This window comes from Marmota flaviventris, chromosome 1 (assembly GCF_047511675.1).
Source record: "Marmota flaviventris isolate mMarFla1 chromosome 1, mMarFla1.hap1, whole genome shotgun sequence".
NCBI classification, from domain to species: Eukaryota; Metazoa; Chordata; class Mammalia; order Rodentia; family Sciuridae; genus Marmota; species Marmota flaviventris.
This window is the reverse complement of record NC_092498.1, coordinates 199,195,730-199,214,967: the sequence shown is the minus strand read 5'-3', so window position 1 is coordinate 199,214,967 and position 19,238 is coordinate 199,195,730. Positions and strand designations below refer to the sequence as shown.

Below are 19,238 nucleotides of genomic sequence, written 5' to 3'. Positions count from 1 at the left end.
TTTAATTTTGAAATGGTTACAAAATGGAGATTTCTAACCTCCAACATTTCCAACTCCCAGTATGCTACTCTAAGGAAGAACTCTCCCTTGTATCCAATTTATTTTATTTTTACAAAAATATGTATAGATGATATCTATTTGAAGGAACTTTTCAATACTGACATATTTTCTTTCTACAATAAATCTTACTCTACCAATTGTGAAGGCCATTACTTACAGTGGCTAGTGAAGTTAATAAAGGATAGAGGTCCTGTTTGTCATTTCATTGGTCAGTCTGTGTTCACATCTAGGTCCTATTGTTCTGAGGTGTCCTTTGACAAGAGGAGGCTGTGAATGCTCCAGAGAGTTGTACTCAAAATTACTTTGGTGCCAATTTGATAAGTAAACAGTTGCAGCAAGTGACCACTGAATCCAGCTGACAGGCTTTGAGTGACAGAACAGAAAGAGAAAAAACAATGAGCCCTCTTCACTGCTATGTTATGCTTTTGTACAACCATGTCCCCATCCCCATACAGACTTCCTCTCTCAGCAGAGTTGTTTCCTGAGTATCAGGACGATGACAGTCTAGGCCAGTTTCCCAAAGCATAGGATCTTGGAGATGGTGTGCTGGCATGGCACAGATGACACTGAGTCATATAGAAAGGTAGTTATTTCTTTTTCAGTTTTCTTTTGAGCTTTCTGACAATTTGAGGCAAAGATCTCAGTTTCATTCTACTCTGTCTTTAACACCTCTCTATTCGATCAGAATCTCACTCTTTAACCAGAGAGCAGACCTCTCAGACCTTCAACTTTTGCAGTGGATATAAGGCATTTCTTTAAAAGGTGTGTTATTTAAGAAAAAAGGATCTGAAGGCAAGTGCAGTAGTCCCTCCTTTTCTAGTACCTCTGTGGATGCCAACAACCTTGGATAGTACTGAACTTTGTAAATATATGTATCTATTTCTTATATATACTTGTCTGTGATAACGTTTAATTTATAAATTAGGTACAGTAAAATATTAACAATAATAAAATAGAACAATTATGACAATGTACTTGGTAAAAGTTGTGTGAATTTGTGCGCTCTCTCTCTCTCTCTAAATAGTTTATTATACTATATTCACCTTTCCTCTTGGGATGATATGAAAGGAAGTACTTTGGCTTCTATTTGGCATATCTGAATTCCATCACTGTTCTTTCGCTGTGGGACAGTACTGCAACAGTGGGTCTAATATGCTAGACAGCTGCCAAGCAACTAACTGATCGCAAAGACCACATGGATATGCTAGATGGGGGTAATTCACACCCCAGGCATGGTAGCACAAGATTCCTTTGTGCTACTGAGCACAATGTGCAATTTAAAATTTATGAAGTGCTTATTTCTGGAATTTTCCATTTAATGTATTTGGACCACAGTTGACTGTGGGTAACTTAAACCATGGGATAGGAGAGGAAATTGGATAAGGGAAACTACTGTACTAGAAAGTACGATAATACAGGTGATATGTAAATGTAGCAAGAGTGTTGATTTGATAGAGAATGATAAAAGCTTGAAAAATATGGCCTAATGTCTGACATGATTAAGTTTGTAAAGATCCACAATCCCTCCTTTGAAACTCTTGGGCCCAGATTTGTTTTGGAATTCAGAAGTTTCAAATTTTATTTGGCATAATTCTCACACAGTACGTGATACCCACAGGGAACACCCAGACAATGCCATTATGAAGCACATATTTCTGCAGCAAAATGTATAAATTTTTACCCATGTGTTAAAACTATACCATACACGGGGCCCATATGAGTTCAGGTCAAATACCAAATATGTTTTTGAACCACACGTTTATCTTTTTATTTGCTGTATAATTTCTAAAAAGTGAGGTGCAAAAATGTTCTGATTTGAAATTATCATGATAATTTATTTCCTTAATAAGAAAAAACAGACTGAATATTTCCAGTGAAAAAAATATACTTTCCTATTGACTCCTGGAGTATGCCCCTATAAGTCAGCCTGATCCCTTAATGTTTCTAATTCAGCTATTCAAGAGTACCTGTAACGTGTGCAGCCATCTGTGATAAGTGCTTTGAATCCTCTGAAAGCTCTCTAAATTACTCGGTCAGTCTTATTGGGTTCAAGTCATATAAAACACACAATGAGAGATTCTAGGGCCCTCATCAATTCAGTTGTGGCCTTGAATTCGCCCATCCTGAAGCCCAGTTCTACTTCAACTGAGTATTGAACTGAGTACTTTTGGAGAGAAAAAGCAACAAGTTATCCAAAGAATAGTATAATACCCGCATACACTTTTGAACCATTCCATTCCTCTTCTACTTCATCCTGCTACTCCCTATCTTTAATTCTTCGGCAGCCATTATTCTGTAACTTTTGGCTTAGTTTCTGTTCTCACCTTCACATTCCCCTTTTGTCAGGGTACTGATGTAATCTTATTGTCAGTAAAAACTTGACGTCTGACATTGGTTTCCACTGAGTGCTAGTCCTTGTGTAAGGACTTTTGATACACAGTCTTATTTTTATATTCACAGCAGTCCTAGAGATCACCCCCAGTGCCTATTACCATTTTATAGGTTAAAAACCAAGGCTCAGTGAACGGAAGCAATGTCCCAATGCCAGTAGCTTAGGAAATAGCATCGCTGGTATCAAGCCCAAATTGGATTGCCCATAGTCCATCCTCGTTCCAAGTACCCAGCTTCTGTACAGCTGCTCTTAGTACTGATTTGGATTCTACAGGTATTCATCAAACCAGATTCAACTAAACTTTGATCTAGAAGGCACCTGAGAGATTCATTCTTTTCTTCATGAGAAAATAATAGCTAAAGTCATTACTGTGTTCAAAGTATTGCACTGGAGATACTAGAACAGTAAGGTCTGATCTTCCTGCTCCCTGCCCTCAAGGATCTCTGCCAGGACAGATTCAGAAACAGTCAACTGAATTACAGAGTAGAATGCAATCACTGCTGTACTGCAAGAGCCAGCAAAGTTTCACAAGAACAGTCCCTTTGGGGAGGAAGTTGGCAAGGATGTGATGTTTAAACTGAGCTTAGAGGGATGTGGAGAAGGAAGCAGCACTTCCTGAATAAAGGCCCAGAAATCTATGGAGCCAGTTCGGGGAGACATCAGAAACAGGACAGGGGCTACCAAATATGAGCCATGATAGCATTTGGAGTTTGGACATTGTTACTAAAATTAGGAAATTCTGATCTCTGAAACAAAAGGGTAATGGCATCATCCCAATTGAATTCTAGTTATCTTCACTATGAAGTAATGCTTCACCATAGTACCTGGCATGTAATGGGTATCTAGTAAGTATTACTGAGCTGAATAAGGAACATCCACAGAATATAATTTTGTCATTGGCAATTGTTCATATGTGCTCTTCAGTCTATATTTTGACTGAGAAGGACCTTAAAAGGCATTTAATTAGTCCACAAACTAGTGCTTCTATCTTCTCTACAATGTCCCTGCCAAGTTTTTGAGCAATGGATGAGATTTGATGTGCAGATAGGTAAAGGACAGAAACTTGAGTGGCATAAGGAATGCTAGTGAAGATTTCCTGTGACTTTGATGATACCCGCCCCTCAGTCTCTGCTCACGGGAACAGAGGAACCAGATTCCACAGAGCCAGGGGCCAATCCATATTTATTACCTGGTGTCAGTAATTGCATGAAGGGGGCCTGATCAATGCATTCTCTTAGTTGTAAGAAGTTAAGAAAGGAAAGACAAGCTACTTAAGGACCTACCTCAAAACAATCATTAAGTGTACACTCCTGCAGGAGCACATCTAAAGAGAAGAATGTTCTCAACTGGTGGAGCCGTCTCTTATAAATCCCTGATGGAGGAGTACCCTTCTGTTCCCAAAGCTGAGTCAACCTGGATGGAATCAGAGAGAATGTGTGGCCCCATAATTTACAAGGCCAGGTAATAAACGTATCAGTGGTGAGCCCTGGCTATTAGTGAGGCATTGTTGGGAATAAGGTGGCAGATCCCTCCAGCTGAGTTCTTGACATTTCTGTTTAAAGTTCCAATCTTGTGACAGTAACTTTCTGAAACCATGGTTTTCGATAAGGAAGAAACATGTTTAATTTCTGCTAATGAGTTGGGATGTTTTGCCCCTTGGGTCCTCTTCATAGTCTGTATTTAGAACATTCAAAGAATGTTGGGGGAATCTAACAATTTAATTATCTGTTGTAATTTACAGGAAGTTGGGAGATATTATAATTATGCTTTGTACTTTAGCATTAAAATGTGATGGGAATCCTTCAAGAATCTCTCAAGTTTACTTATTCCTTAAACTTGATATGTGGGAATTTTCCCAGGGTAATGATTGTAGATTGGTTACTTGTCTCTTAATTAAAGCTAGCTTATGCTGACACTCAAAATATTTGACTGCACATGAACCATCACTAACCCATTTGTGCCTAAATTGGCTTAAATGTATACTACTCTATGAAAGCAGAAGAGTGATTCACGGGAGGGTGATTGGGATAAGCTGTTGTTGCTAATTCCCAGTCACTTTCAGCCCATGTACCTGGTGCAGCAGAGGTGGTAGGAGTGTGATATGGGATAATTCTGAAGGTGATTACAATTAAAGATGTATTACAAATATATATTCCTTGGAGCCTCTTTACCCTATGGCCTTCAGAAAATCTTGTTGTGCTCCCCATCATTTTCTTTCCAAATGCTCACATAAGACACTTGGTGTTTTTCATTCTACAAGAGAACAGACATGCTCTGTTAGGGAAAATGAATGTAGCCTAGCATTTCTTCATACAGAGAGTCTTTAAAACTTTAGAGAGATCAAATAAACTGGAAATTCTGTAGCTACTCTTTGTCTATTTTAGGGCCAATTTGGATTGTAAAATTTAGAATCATTTGTAGTCATTTAGTGTCATTTAGAGTCATTTGTAGCCAGTCCCTCTCAGGGCTCAGTCTTCTATGTGTTGTCAGTAAAATAAGAGTGCCTTGACCCTAACTTCTGCTAGAAAAGTAAGGAAATATTCTTTGAGGTGTGATAAATAAGCAAAATGATGTCTCTCTCACTTCACTCCTGCCCAGTTTTCTTGTAGTTAAGACCTAGTTTTATTGGTGGTTGGTTGGTTCTGGTTTTCTTTCCTGCTTATTATTTTTTAAAGGAAAAAAAGAATGGGGAATGGTGTGAATCCAGTAAAATTTGTAAGAGAAACATTATATAACAACTTAGTAAAATGTAAATATAATCATTTTTTAATGAAATCTGGTTTTTTGAACAATTTTTCTTAAACTCTGAGAGGATACTCTTAAGAGGTTCCCAGAGAGCTCTTGCTTTGAATCCATACATTCCCATTTATACTTAGAAAATATTCTCTGCCAGTGGTTGCCATAGAGTTTGCAAGCTGGCTCTGGAATTCATTGAATGATTTTGTTGTATCTTTCCAACACAGAAAAGAAATACCTTACTCAAATTTTCACTTAATTCTCTGAGGAGACATTCCTGAGATTTTGCGTAGGACAGGCAGAGAAGGCACGTAGCTAGTAGAACAGAGTCATTTGTAGCCAGTCCCTCTCAGGGCTAGTCTTCTATGTCGCTGTCAGTAAAATAAGAGTGCCTTGACGAACCATGAGAAACTATGTTGAGCTCCACCATAGGTACCCCAGGATGTGCATGTGACAGAGAAAGCTTCCTGAAAGTCCACTCTGAGGATACTTCATTTCCCCTCCAACATCAGCTCCTTGCTACTCTCCACCCAACCCATAGGCTCCTCTTGAGGGCTGCTCCCCTTCCCTTCCTCAGTCTGATGTTCATAAACCCTGGGCAGTATAAGTTTCCTTCTATTTTTGACTTCTGATCTCAAGAGAATCAGATCATAGATCAGATCCCCTGCCCCTTCCTGAAATTCTGGGTGGTAAAATACATTCCTGCATTCTCTATGAAGCCTTTCTCCTCCTTTAGGTCCCACTGCCATTGATAATATTTTCACCCTCCTTTTTATTATAAAAAGTTTAAAACCACAGAAAAGTTAAGAATGGTATGATGCATGAGTGCATAACCAAGAATTGTTATTTTAACATCTTTCTCTGTTATGTGTGTTTTCTAAATCATGTGAAAGTAAGGACATTGTGACATATGGCTCCTAACTAACCACAATATCATTATCACACCTAAGAAAATGAACAGTTTCATAATATTGTTAATATTTAGCTCACCTTTAGTTTTCTCTAGTTGTCAACAGTGACTTTTATAGCTTTTCAAAGCCGTATCCCAACCAAATCTCACATGCTAAATTTAATCAATGTTTTCTTAATCTAGAATAGTCTTTCTGCCTTTTTTCCCTTGTGATACTGAATTTTTTTGAAAGCCTTATCAGTTGTCTTGTAAAATGACTCACATTTTATAAGAATCTGAATGTTTCCTCATCACATTTTGGGTCAGACTGTCTCATTAGTAGTGTGCCCTCATGTTGTATCACATTAGGAAGCATACTATGCCCAGCTGTCCCACTCGGGTGATGCTAAGTTGAGTTGCTTGTTTGAGGAGCCATCTGCCACATCTCTCCATCATAGGTGCATGCTGCTCTTGCAATTACTAAGTAATCCTTGGAGAGATACACTGACACTGTATGAATATCCCTAGTCCCCACAATGACAACTTTTTAAAGGAAGAGGTAAAAATTATAAAAATAGGATAGTGTTCATGAAGCAAAAGAAATAGTCCATTTTTAAGCCTGAGGGAGAGAACATTTAAAATGTGGGAAGGGCCAATCTACTATCCTTGGTAACAGATATAATATTGCTCAAAAAGAGAGAAGAGCTGCAGGAAAACTGCTTCCTTCCATGGCACTAATTCATTGAGACTCCACCCAATGTAAGTGAAAAGCTGAGTCCCTGGAATTTGTTTTATGTTCTGTTGCCTTTTAACAACTTTAAAAAAATAGAAAGAAAAAGAGAAGACTTACTATTAGGGGTCATTTATTTATTCAAACCTTGAATATTCCCATTTGGGGGGAATTTTTTTTGGTTCAATTTATAGTGATTCTAATTTACTATGGCACTTTCTTGATTCTGAGTTGGTCATTTTAACCATCATCAATTTCATGGTGTGGCTTTTGCCTTGCAGAATGCTGTAGATGTCCCTGGTAATTTGGGATTTCTTTAAGGATGTACTTTTAACAAAACTTCTCAAAATGATGAGTATTCAAAACATGTTAAGTATTAGGATGAACATTTTTGAAAAATACTTCTTTGTGGTTGCAAACAGCAATGAAAATTGTTCTGGAGGCCCTTCCCTTATGGACACCTATATTAGATGTTTCTAATTCTTCTTTTTATGATTAATGTTTTAAGTAGAATTTTCCATTTTGTATAATTATAATTAATTTAAAATATTCTTTTTAATTTTTTATTGATTTTTTTTAAAAAAATAAATAACAGCAGAATACATTACAATTCTTATTACACATATAGAGCACAATATTTCGTATCTCTGGTTGTATATAAAGTATGTTCACACCAATTTGTGTCTTCATACATGTAATTTGAAATAAACAATAGCTAATGTCTACATTATATTCATAGGAATATTGTATTTGCCCTTAATAGGATGGTTCAAAGTGGATAGGCCACATGTTAAAGCAGAGAACTAGAGTTGAGTTTTGGGTCTTCAGTTTTTAAATGACCATAGAAAAAGCTGAAGATAAACGAATATTGCAGTTGATATTTTAAATATCTATCTTAGAGACTGTTGTAAAGTTAAGCTTTTTTTTTTTTTTGCATTAAACTAATGTTCTTAATTCAAAAGAAATACTTGACCTGAATTAGCTATGTGGTTTGTAAAATGGGGATTCCTTTTCTGATTCAGAATAAGTGATAATGGAAAATTAGCCACTTAATGTAGATTTCTTAAACTGACTACCTATTTTAGTCAGTAATGACTAAATGTTTGGTTGGGATTTGTTCTTAAAAAAATGAAACTAAAATTTATTAAAATAAATTTGTCTTTTAACAACACTATGAAGATATTTTACTAGTGAGTTATTTAGCACTTGGCTGACATTCAGTGCCTCCTATGTGGCAGACATTGTTCTAAATGCTGGGGATACATCAATGAATAAAACAGAACAAAACAAAACCTGCAGTAGAGCTTACTGGGGGAGAATCAGATGATGGCCACATTTATCGATTGAACTGTGTTGTAGTTTAGATAGTAAAAGCATGAAGAAGGAAAGAACAACAGGAAGGACAGTGGGATATTTTTAACTTTTTGGTAATGTGACCAGGGATGGCCTTACTGAGGTGACATCTGAATAAAGACCTCCAGAGTATGGAGGAAGCAGCCAGAGGGTATTTGGAGCAGAGCTGGACTGGTCAGGGGAACAGCAGTTGCAGAGACTACAAGGCATGTGCCCATCTGCTATGTCCTAGGAACTGTCAGGAAGCCCATGTGTGCAAAGCAAGATGAACAAGGAGGAGCAGCGAGGATGAGATGGAGGGAGAAAGTCACCAAGGTCCTCTGAAACCTTATAAAGACCAGCCTTATTCTGAGGGAGGTGGGAAACTTTGAGGGCTGTAAGCAGAAGCATGAGATAATCTGGTAACTGTATTTGAGAACAGTCATTGAAGAGGGTGAGGGGTAAGGAACGTAGTTAGGAGGCTATTGTCATCCCAGAGTCCTGATTGAGCTTGGGTAGGGTAAGCAGTGGTCATATTTTGGAAAGATCTTGAAGCTGGAACATTGAAATTTGCTGACATATTGAATTGAGGCCAAGAGACAAAGAGAATAGTCAAAGATAATTCCATGAGAACCAAGGAGATTCTCTGGATTCAGTGGTTCAAGGTGTACTAGAGTCACCTACACAGGAAGCATGTTTTAAGAGAAAAACCTGGTTTGAGCAAGAGAGTAAAGGGAGCATTCTGGAAGAGATTGAAGATATAGATTTTGCTGGTGACTGTCAAGGAGCCCAGGGGAAGGGGTTCAAGATGAGGCATGAACAAGGGAGTCAGATAAAGGGGTGAACACAGCCTCATAGGGGTGAGAGCCCAGGGGAAGAGGGCTGGCCTGGGGACCTAGGCTTTTCATAGTGGTGACATAAACAGGATGCAACATGTGATAAGACTGAACCTAGCTGCCCCAGGCAGATGTGATTGAGAGGAAGGGATCTTGCTGGAACCTGCAGAATTCTGGGACTCTTTCCAATGCCAGGTAGGATGCAAGTTATCCCACCCAGAGTGTTATGTTCCCATATCCCCCTCCCATGGGAGTCAGCAGAGGAGCAGCCTTTCTCTGATGATACAGGTTCCATATGAACCCTCAGAAGACCTATAGAATGGCCCCTTTCACTCCATCACTTGGGGCTCTACCAATGATGCTAGAATTTTTGTCAAAATTTCACATTATCGAAATTACATGATGGCACATTATAACATTATTCATATTTAACTTGCCATGGCACCATAAAAATGTTAACATAAAAAATGTTCCTTTTTGTGAAATTATTTGTTTTCGTCAATTTTCCATTGCTGTTCAAATTAATATTCCCTTTTCAATTGCCTGTTCTATCTTCACCCTTGAACAGATTTCCTCTTCTTCAGCTGTTAATCATCCTGTATTGTTTCCTGTGTGTTCAGAACCTTACACATTAAAGGTTTTTTATGTGACTCTTCCACCATCACTGATTTCATGAAATTCCACATTTCTGCAAAATTTGAGTTTGTTTTTTTTTTTTAAACTTTTGTGCGTGGGTATATGAGAGCCAACCACCCATCAATTTATCAGTGAACTTCTTCATGCCCCTGAGATTTATGCTTCTTGAGTCAGTGAGTGTTCCTGGGAAACTGGATGCTAAAAAGAAATACTTGGGTAATAAGGATCTTCTGCCACTCTATAACTACCTGTTAAGCATAGCAAACCTATGATCTCATATGCCTGCATAATTTTTATTCAAGAATGCCTTAAATATCCACTATCACAATAAATGACCCGTTTAATCTATGTTTGTATTTTTGGTATGGGGGATTGACCTCGTCAGGGTCTTGTGTGTGTTTGACCTTCTTCCATTTAGGTATGTCACCATTATTTTGCTTTTTAAAAAAGGTATTTTGATTTATAGGGTTGAAGAGTAAGACTAAGCTAATCACATGATCTCCTTCCACTATTTCTTCTGAGAATAGTTAGGAGATGGTTAGAAGAGATTAGGGGGCCTGCATCTGTGCAATAGAGACATCAAGTCTGATTGGCATCTTGGTCAGTTACCAAATATCCTAGGCTAGCATCTCAATGATACATATGAAATTGTTATTGAAGCCCAGCACACTTTTTCTGTTTCAGTGATTAGCTTTTTCTAACATCATTATTAAGGGAAATGTTTTGAAATTGTTCCTGAGAATTATTTCCTGTTGCATCTTGATTTCCTATTTTACTTGAAAGCATGCTGCTCTCATGACCCTTCTTGATGCAAATCATGATTGGGGCTCTCATTTTAAATTATCCTTGCTTCTATTTCTGATATACACAACATATTTGTCCCTTCTTCAAAGAAAGTCTCAAAGTTCCATGTATAATTTTTTCAGGATATAAATAATTTTATTTACTATAAACTAATAGTACTTTCTTTCTGTGAAACACCTCTAGAAACATTACAGATTTCAGTCAACATATTTGGTATTAAGTACCACAAAGTTTTGATGCCCCTGTTTTTTTTAATTCTTCATTATTATGTCAAGAACCTAAGCCTGTTTATAAACTCCACATGGGCCTTTTGTGTAATGGTTATGAGTAGGTTTTAATGAAATTTGAGAGTGTCTCTAGAGATCATAGATACTGGGGCCTTTAACATTGTGGCGTTGCTTAGCAACCTGGAAGTCATTACCTTTCCAGGCTCTGTAATAACATGATATACTTTTCTTTGCTAGTCCCTGATGAAAATGTAATGGAAATAATCCCTTTCTAAGGGTTGCGTTCTATGAGTGGGCAGCAAAATAGGTTTTCCCCCTTTTTTCACAGCCTAGCAGGTTTCAATTCAGCACACAAGTATTGTTTTCTGAGTATTGTATTAAGAGAATGAAATGTATTCAAGATGATATTCCTAAAAGGAAGGCCTGTCTTCTTAAATAATGGTTATAAGTACTATAGGCATCGTTAATTCATGCCCGTGTCTTGTTGGAAAAAAAAATTGAATTTACTAGTTGTTCACCAGTTAATGCAAGAATGTCTACTTTTTAAAGTTCATTTTTTTTTAAAGAGAGAGTGGGAGAGGGAGGGAGGGGGGAGAGAGAGAGAGAGAGAATTTTTTTAATATTTATTTTTTAGTTCTTGGCGGACACAACATCTTTGTTTGTATGTGGTGCTGAGGATCGAACCCGGGCCGCATGCATGCCAGGCGAGCGCGCTACCGCTTGAGCCACATCCCCAGCCCTTAAAGTTCATTTATTTTATCTAGGTATTTTCAGATACTAGATAAATTTTAAAAGTATAATAAAACCATATACTTTATGGTAGTAGGAGAAATGCAAATCCAAATTACTTAAGAGTTTGGCTTATAGACTATTTTTAAAATGTTTGTAATGCACAATTTGTACATGAAATTCACAGCAGCAGTATTCATAAGAGCAAAAATGTAGAAACAAATGGATTGGGATGTAGCTCAGTGGTAGGGTATTGATGTAGCATATGCAAAGACCTGGATTCTATCAGCAAAAAGGAAAATAATATGTAGAGACAACCCAAATGATCATCAGCTGATGACTGGATAAATAAAATGTGGCACTTCCATGGATAGACTGTTATTCAGCCATTAAAAAGGAATAAAGTTGGGCTGGGTATGTGGCTCAAGCAGTAGCGCGCTCGCCTGGCATGCGTGCGGCCCGGGTTCGATCCTTAGCACCACATACAAACAAAGATGTTGTGTCCGCCAAAAACAAAAAAAAAATAAATATTAAAACTCTCTCTCTCTCTCTTAAAAAAAAAAAAAAAAAAAAAAGGAATAAAGTAGTGACACATAAAACAGCATAGATGAACCTTGGAGACAGGTCAAACACCAATACTGTATACTTCAATTAAATGAAATACCCCGAATAGACAATGCATAGATGGACTAGTGACCTATGGAATCTACAAAGCTAAAGAAATATTAGGATTTTCAGGGGATAGAAAGGCGGGGGATAAGATGTGACTGTTAAAGCATCTGGTTTCTTTGGGGGATTTACAAATTATTGTGGTGATGGTTGTACAACTCTGAGTATGCTAAAAAACACTGAATTGTACACTTTAAAATGTTGAATTTTATAATACGTGAATTTGTTTTAACAAATTGCAACATTGAAAAAGAGGGAAGGATCAATAACTAGGGAAATATATAAGAGTAAAGAAGAAGAAAATAATGTCATCTTTAAACTAATAACCTATAAATTACCATAGTTAATATTTTGGTTTATTTCTTTCTAGTCACATAGATATTCAGAGAAACATGTAGGCATGTACATGTGTGTACATACATAAGTATGTTAAAATATATTTCTTTTTCAGATTTTTATTGGTGCATTATAATTGTACATAATAGTGGGATTTATTGTTATATATGAAACATATTTCTACATGGGATTTTTAAATTGTAATGGTGAAAATTTCATGTGTCTTCCCAAATTCCATCAAAATGATCAAAATATAAAAATAAGTAAAAAATGAACAATCTCTCTGAAAACAGGGAAGAGTATCAATAAGATACTTAATTTGAGAAATTTCTAGAAGACAGAATTGGTTTGACAGGAAGAAATTCAGAATTTAGGAGAGTTCCAACCACCACAGGCAAGAAGCAGGTATACTGAGAAGCTCTGCAGAATCCTGGCCTCAGAAAAAGCAGGGGCCCAGAGAAAGGATGAAGCATAGGCCCAGTCCTACCCTGGAAGCTGCTCTTAGGATCTTTCCTCTTGTGGGTTGGCACAAGAGGTACTGGATTCTGAACTAGGCTGCCCTAATCCCCCAGAGCCACTGCCCTCCCCCCAAAGGACATGCTCAAACCTCCATCCCTTTTCCTCCCTGAAGTCTCTTCTTACTTCTCATTCATTTCTCACTGACTGACTACAGGCAAGACTGCCCACAGTTCTCAGTTCCCCAAGGAAATCAAAGCAAGATCCTAAAAATTGCCAAAGTAGCTCATCAGGCTGCCCGGTACTCACTCCCATAGATCTTCCTTTATTACCATGAACAGATAAGGAAGAATTGCTGGGCATTTGAGGAAGGTCCATATCCAGAGTGCCCGCAGAACAACACAAGAGAATATGAGAAACAAGACTTTTTTTAAAAAGATCTAATTAGCATCCTCATAGAGACTTGAAAGATTATTGCATCTGTAAAACAAAATGTGACTTTCAAATTTAAAAATCCTATAGAGGGATTGAATAACAGAATAAACTCTGACAAAAACCAAGTAAATTATTTATAAAACCAATTTGGAGAGTTGTTTCTGAGCAGAGTATAAAATGCTAAGAATTGTGGCGAATGGATCTGAGAAATCCAAGAACCCTTCATGGGAATAGTATGTTGGTATGACAAGTCTAGGGATCTACAAAATTAAGTACCCTCCTGGCATCAAAAAAAGGGACAGAACTCAACCTTGGCATGGAGATTGTTCCCCCCATATCCTTCCCATGTAGAGCATCTGCGACACATAATACAGTAAACAGATATACAGACTGAGAAATGAACACATGGTACAGTAAGTATACAGTTGTATAATAGTATCTTGTGGACATATATAAATAATAAATGTGTTACACAATAAATATATGTGTGCATACATATGTGTGTGTATGTGCACCTCTGTTGTATTCAGCCATATTTTCCAAAGATAGGTATTTGGGGCATTTCATTTGGAGAATCTGCTGAGCTAAATATTGTCACATACAAATGTTCTTCAAGTTTCATCCCAATAAAACTATTGTAAACTGAAAATATCTTAGGTCAAAATGCACTGAACATATCTATGAAATATTATAATTTAGTAAATAAAATAGTGCACTACAGAGTATAGGTTATTTCCCCACATGATTGCATGGCGGACTGGGAGCAGCCCACTGCTGCTGCCCACTTCTGCTGCCCAATGTCTCAAGAGCATGCTATGCCACATATTGATATCCAGGAAAAGAAGAAAATTTAAAGTATAATTTCTACTGAATATCATAGATATTCAATAGAAATTTTTTTAAAAAATCTGAACTAGAAGAGTTACATGTTAGGGATCATCTGTATTTACTTTAGACCAAATAATATGACTGTTTTATCCTGTTTAAAATACAAAGTATATTTCACTCCCCAAAATACATGTTTTCTTGGGAATTACTCTATATTTCCAATATTATGATATATAAATAAAAGACCATCCCAATCCATACTTAACCTAATTATTGTCCCTCTTTGTTTATTGAGCTTATTAAAAATCACCACAAAATTATTAGCCTTGGGTTTCCATTGAAGTGAATCTTAAGAAAATGTTGAGAATCTATGTGCTCTTGTAGTGAGGCCATTTGACTGGGACTCCTTCTAAGCCCCCAAAGGTTCTCAGCCATGGAGAGGCGAGTTACCGGATGCTGCTTGCTATTGGCTTTGGGGACATTTCCCATCTTTGTAATGGTGCCATTGTTAGTATGGTTGTGAAACTATACTGTTTTTTCTGAATTGGAGGATTTAACCCATGAAGCTGTCAAGTGTGTGTAATTAACAGATCATCCTTTATTGAAATAAGCAGGGAGTGTATCCAAATGATTCCTGAACAATTTACTTCACAATATGGAATATTTGATTTAAAACCACATGTTTTAATCATGAAAATCAATGGTCCTAATTTTATTTTCTGAAAGCCCTTAATTTCCTTGTGGTCTTATTATCATAAGTCTTTACATTGAAGTGGATGAAAATTTAGTGCTGCTTCTGCATTTGAAATCAAAAGAGCTCATTTAGCATAACTAACCATAAAGAGCAGTGGTCTGGGGGAGGCAGTCTTGGGTTCCTCTTTGATCTTTTATTTGGTAAACAATTGGATAACCTATCCTCATTGAGACTCAGTTTTCCAATCTAAAAAATGGGGAAAATTATATTTCTCTCATAAGATTGTTGTGAGAATTAAATGAGGTAGTATAAGCAATGAGCTTAGCATGGGTCTGAAACATAATTGCTTGACCATGGCAATTGTCACTGTTGATCATCAGTGTGCCCATCATCATCGTCATTGCTATGTTATATTGATTTTCTGGCTGCATAAAAAAAATGTAGTTGTCTTACTTCCTAAATAAGTAAGTAAATATATATATATATATATCACTTTCTTCCCAGTTAATTGTAAAAACATCAGGACATGGAAGATAATCTGGTTATTTGAAAGTTATTTTGAATTTGCTATTTTAAATTTGTATCAAAGTTCAAAATCATGAGTCTGCCACATATTGTCAATTTTTGCTTATTCTCTTCCTCCTTTTAAATGGGAATTTGTGACTTTTTCAGTGTGACTTGAACGTCTATTCATGTCATACGCCAATAGGACAACTAGATTTTCCAGATCAGATATTGCAGCAAAATGAACTGGTGGGTTCAGAATCCAGGGTGTAATAAAAATGATGAAATAGTGCCATCTCTGGGATATTCAATGATGTCACAGAAATAATACCTGTAGCCCTTTATTCCCCCAAATGTGGTCCCTGACCTATAATTACATCATTATTTGGGAATTTACATGAAATGCATAATCTCAGGCTCCTGCCTGCTGAATCAGAGTGCATTTTAATAAGGTCCCCCAGATGGTTCAGGAGCATGTCTTTATGAAGTATTATGCTATAGGCTGCTCCTGAAAATCCAGAATGAGTGGTTATGGAAGCCATAAAAAAAAAAAAAAGATATGAGTCTGTGAGGTTCCCTCTTCAGAATCTAGTCCGTCTCTAGCCATTTCCATATACTTTCATGTATGTTTGCTGGAGAGAAGACTGGAGTTTTAATTCATGTCTGTCCACTTGTTTCTAGAAGATTTGTTAACATCCTTCTTTGAACATCTTTTATTTATTTTCCTTTTATTTGAAAATGATAATATCATTCAAAATTGGCATACCTATTTATGGTCCTCTGTCTTGTTTGTCTAGTAAAGAATTCACAAGTAGACTTTGAGTAGCACTAGAAGTATTAGGAAAAGAATATTGATTTAATAAAACTGTGAAACAACTAGCCAGAAGTACAGGAGTTATCTTATTTGTTCAAATGATAATACCCACTTGCTAATACATTAATAATGTAGTAATTTGTGCAAGAGGCCCCACACAGGGTCTCATGGAGGTCAGGTAGGCCATACTTGTTGCAGATCGATCAGTTCAGGAGCAAAGGCCCAGAAGTGGAGTGGGGGGAGTATTAAGTGCGCCTCTCCAGTCAATCACCAGCGACTGAATTAAGACAAGAGACTTAGGCGTGGCTTTCAAATCTTCACTTATTCCTCACCTGCTGTGTGTCCTTGGGCACATCACTTAACATCTTAAAGCTGAATCCTAATTTACCTGCCAGGGCCCTTACTTGAGAACTATAGGGGATAGTTAGCAAAGTATGCTTGGCACAGAAAAGGCCATTGATAAAAGACGAAAATACACATAAACCTGCACATGCACACAAATATACCCTGTGAAAATGACAATTATCATTATAATGTTCAAGACCCAGGTATATGTCCTTCTACATTACATACTTCTATCCTTCTTGTTTCCTCAGTAAAGGCATATTTCTGTTTGAACATGCACACCTTTCCTGTCAGCGGTCCATAGCTTCTGCTAAAGAATGCAGTGATAGGTAAACTAGCACACACCCTGCATGATGCACATATTTTTATTGCTTGTGTCTGCAAGAACCAGAGCTCTAAAGTCAGCTTTATTGGAACCATAGGGAGATGTGGGCCAGCAGCAGCCTCGCAGCACAGGAGCGGCCTCTGTGGCCTGCTTCACCAAACCAGGGATTGGCTTTGCTGTGTCTCACTCAGGAGAGCTCACTGCAGTCAATAGAGCTGCTTATGACTTATGCATGAAGATAGGTGATTCCATCTGGCCTCCCTCAAGGCCTTGACCCTTCCCTGGCCCTTCCCTGCTGCCAACACATAATCCTCAGCCTCTGGGGAACCAGAGGCCTGTTGCCAATTACTGTGGGCATCTCTGTGTACCCCCCGGGGAGCTCCGTGTGCCTTGTTAGGCTTAATTACATGGCCACCGAGAGCTGGAGCCCCTGGCATTGTCTCACCATTGGCCCCAGGGCATCCTGGGGATGGGCAGCATGGTGGGGAGAGCCCACTGTGGAGTTGTGCACAAGCTTGCTGCCTCCATTATCACTACAAAGGTTGGACACTGGCCAGCTGCATGTTGTGGTGAATGGTACTGGAGGCTATGTCATTGCACAGAAACGCTTCAGCAACAGTGCAGCTGGAATGGGGCTCTGTTCTCTTGGTACCCGGTTCTCCTGAGTCTCTGAGTTGTCATGAAGCTGGATTTGCTCTCTGCTGCTAAGTGCTCCTCCCAGGGATATTCTGTTTATTATCACTAACTGTTAATTGTGGAACTCTATGGACTGGAAAACAGCTTTCCTCAAAGTTATTGTGTTGATCATTGTCTTAACGATGATGTAAAAGCCAGCACATATTGAGTTGTCTGGGTTGGCTGTTGAGCTGAGTCACTGACGTGGATAGTTTCCGAACAACCCTAAGAGGGACTAGGATGTCACCCTCATTTTACAGTTGAGGAAACCGGAGCACAGGAGGCCAGGTAAGTAAACGGTGAAGACAGGATGTAAACCCAGATATTTTAACGTAACAGTTTAACCATTATAAATATCATAGTGTATCGTATTTACCCCAAATAATGAAGAATTGGCAAAATCCTCTGGGGTTTATTTTGAGAATCATATTGCTAATTTGAACGTTCTTAATTGATCTCTGCTTCATGAGTACCTCAAATATGTCAACATCTAGTTCAGTCACAAACTGGTATTCTGGCTTCTGTTAAAATAGTCTTTTCTTAAAAAAAAAAAAAAGAAAGAAAGAAAGAAAGAAAAATGACAGTAACATCATACCTAAGAACCTTCTGTATACTCTAGAGTTAGTGTCTTCTCTCTGACATGGCTACACGGGGGCCCCTCTGGTTGACAGAGGCATCTGTCTGATGGGGCTCCCAGGAAACTAGAATACAGTAAGATACGCTTATCAGCAAAATTTATTTCAACAGAAATTAATCTTTGCTTGACTGTTTAGAACTCTTCTCTGAAAATAGATACCCATGTGATATTATGAATAGCAGAACACCCAAGTATAGGCTTACTCAGCTATACTGTTTTATAAGCTTGCTGTAGCTTTTACTTTGTTAATGATATATAACTACAAAGATAACCACCTTCCCTAAAAACACCAAAATATTAGAATCTGTTAAAAAATGATGTTGTCATTTTATTTATTCATTAAAGATGTTATGGCAGAAACCTGCACTTCATATCAAAATTTGAGTAAAATGCCATATTTTGTTTTCATTATGAATATTCGTCACACAAAAATTATGAGTAATAATGAATACTTGGGTAACCCACCACCCAGTAAAAAATTAAAATTGCTTTTAAAAAAATGTTCTGGTTAAACAAAATAATAAGCACTTAAATAATCCACCACCCAATAAAATTCTGCTTTAAAAAAAAAAGTCCCAGTTAATGGCATTACAATTGGAAAACTTAATCTCATAGTAATGCTGTAATATAAAATCATCTCCAAATAATAATGTGTTCTTAACAGCATGGTTGAGCTCCTAAGCACTTTTATGGAGTCCAACAAGTTCTGGATCCAGTCGCCTACTTCCACAGGGAATGGCCCATCTCATGTCTGATCCTAGAAAAAGTTGAGTTTGTGTCTGAGAGTACTTTCAACAACAGGTTGAGAAATCGGTAATTGTGATTAATGTTGCATGTTTTCCCTCAGTTTTATCTTATCAGATTGGAGTTTTCCCCCAATCAAATCTAAGTTTACAACTTTCTATTTAAATTTTTTTTTTTAGAGATGTCCAAACCCACCATCATCTCTCTCAGCTGGTGAGCTCTCTACATATTTCACAGAGGCAAAGCCCTCGGTTTCTGCCCCAGACTCAGCTCCTCCCTCTTCCTCCAGGACTCGCCCCCAGCACATCTCCTTGTTCTCTCACCTATAGTCTCAGAGTACCCTTTCGTAGGTCTTTTTTATCCTAATTCAGTATGCAGATATATCCCCATCTTTTTGATTAAGTC

General features: G+C 37.6%; 1 protein-coding gene across 1 annotated transcript in view; it reads left to right on the top strand.

Annotated features, from left to right (window-relative positions):
- Positions 1-19,238, top strand: part of Ulk4 (unc-51 like kinase 4) — a 516,944-nt gene that overhangs the window by 410,844 nt on the left and 86,862 nt on the right. The window lies entirely within an intron of this gene.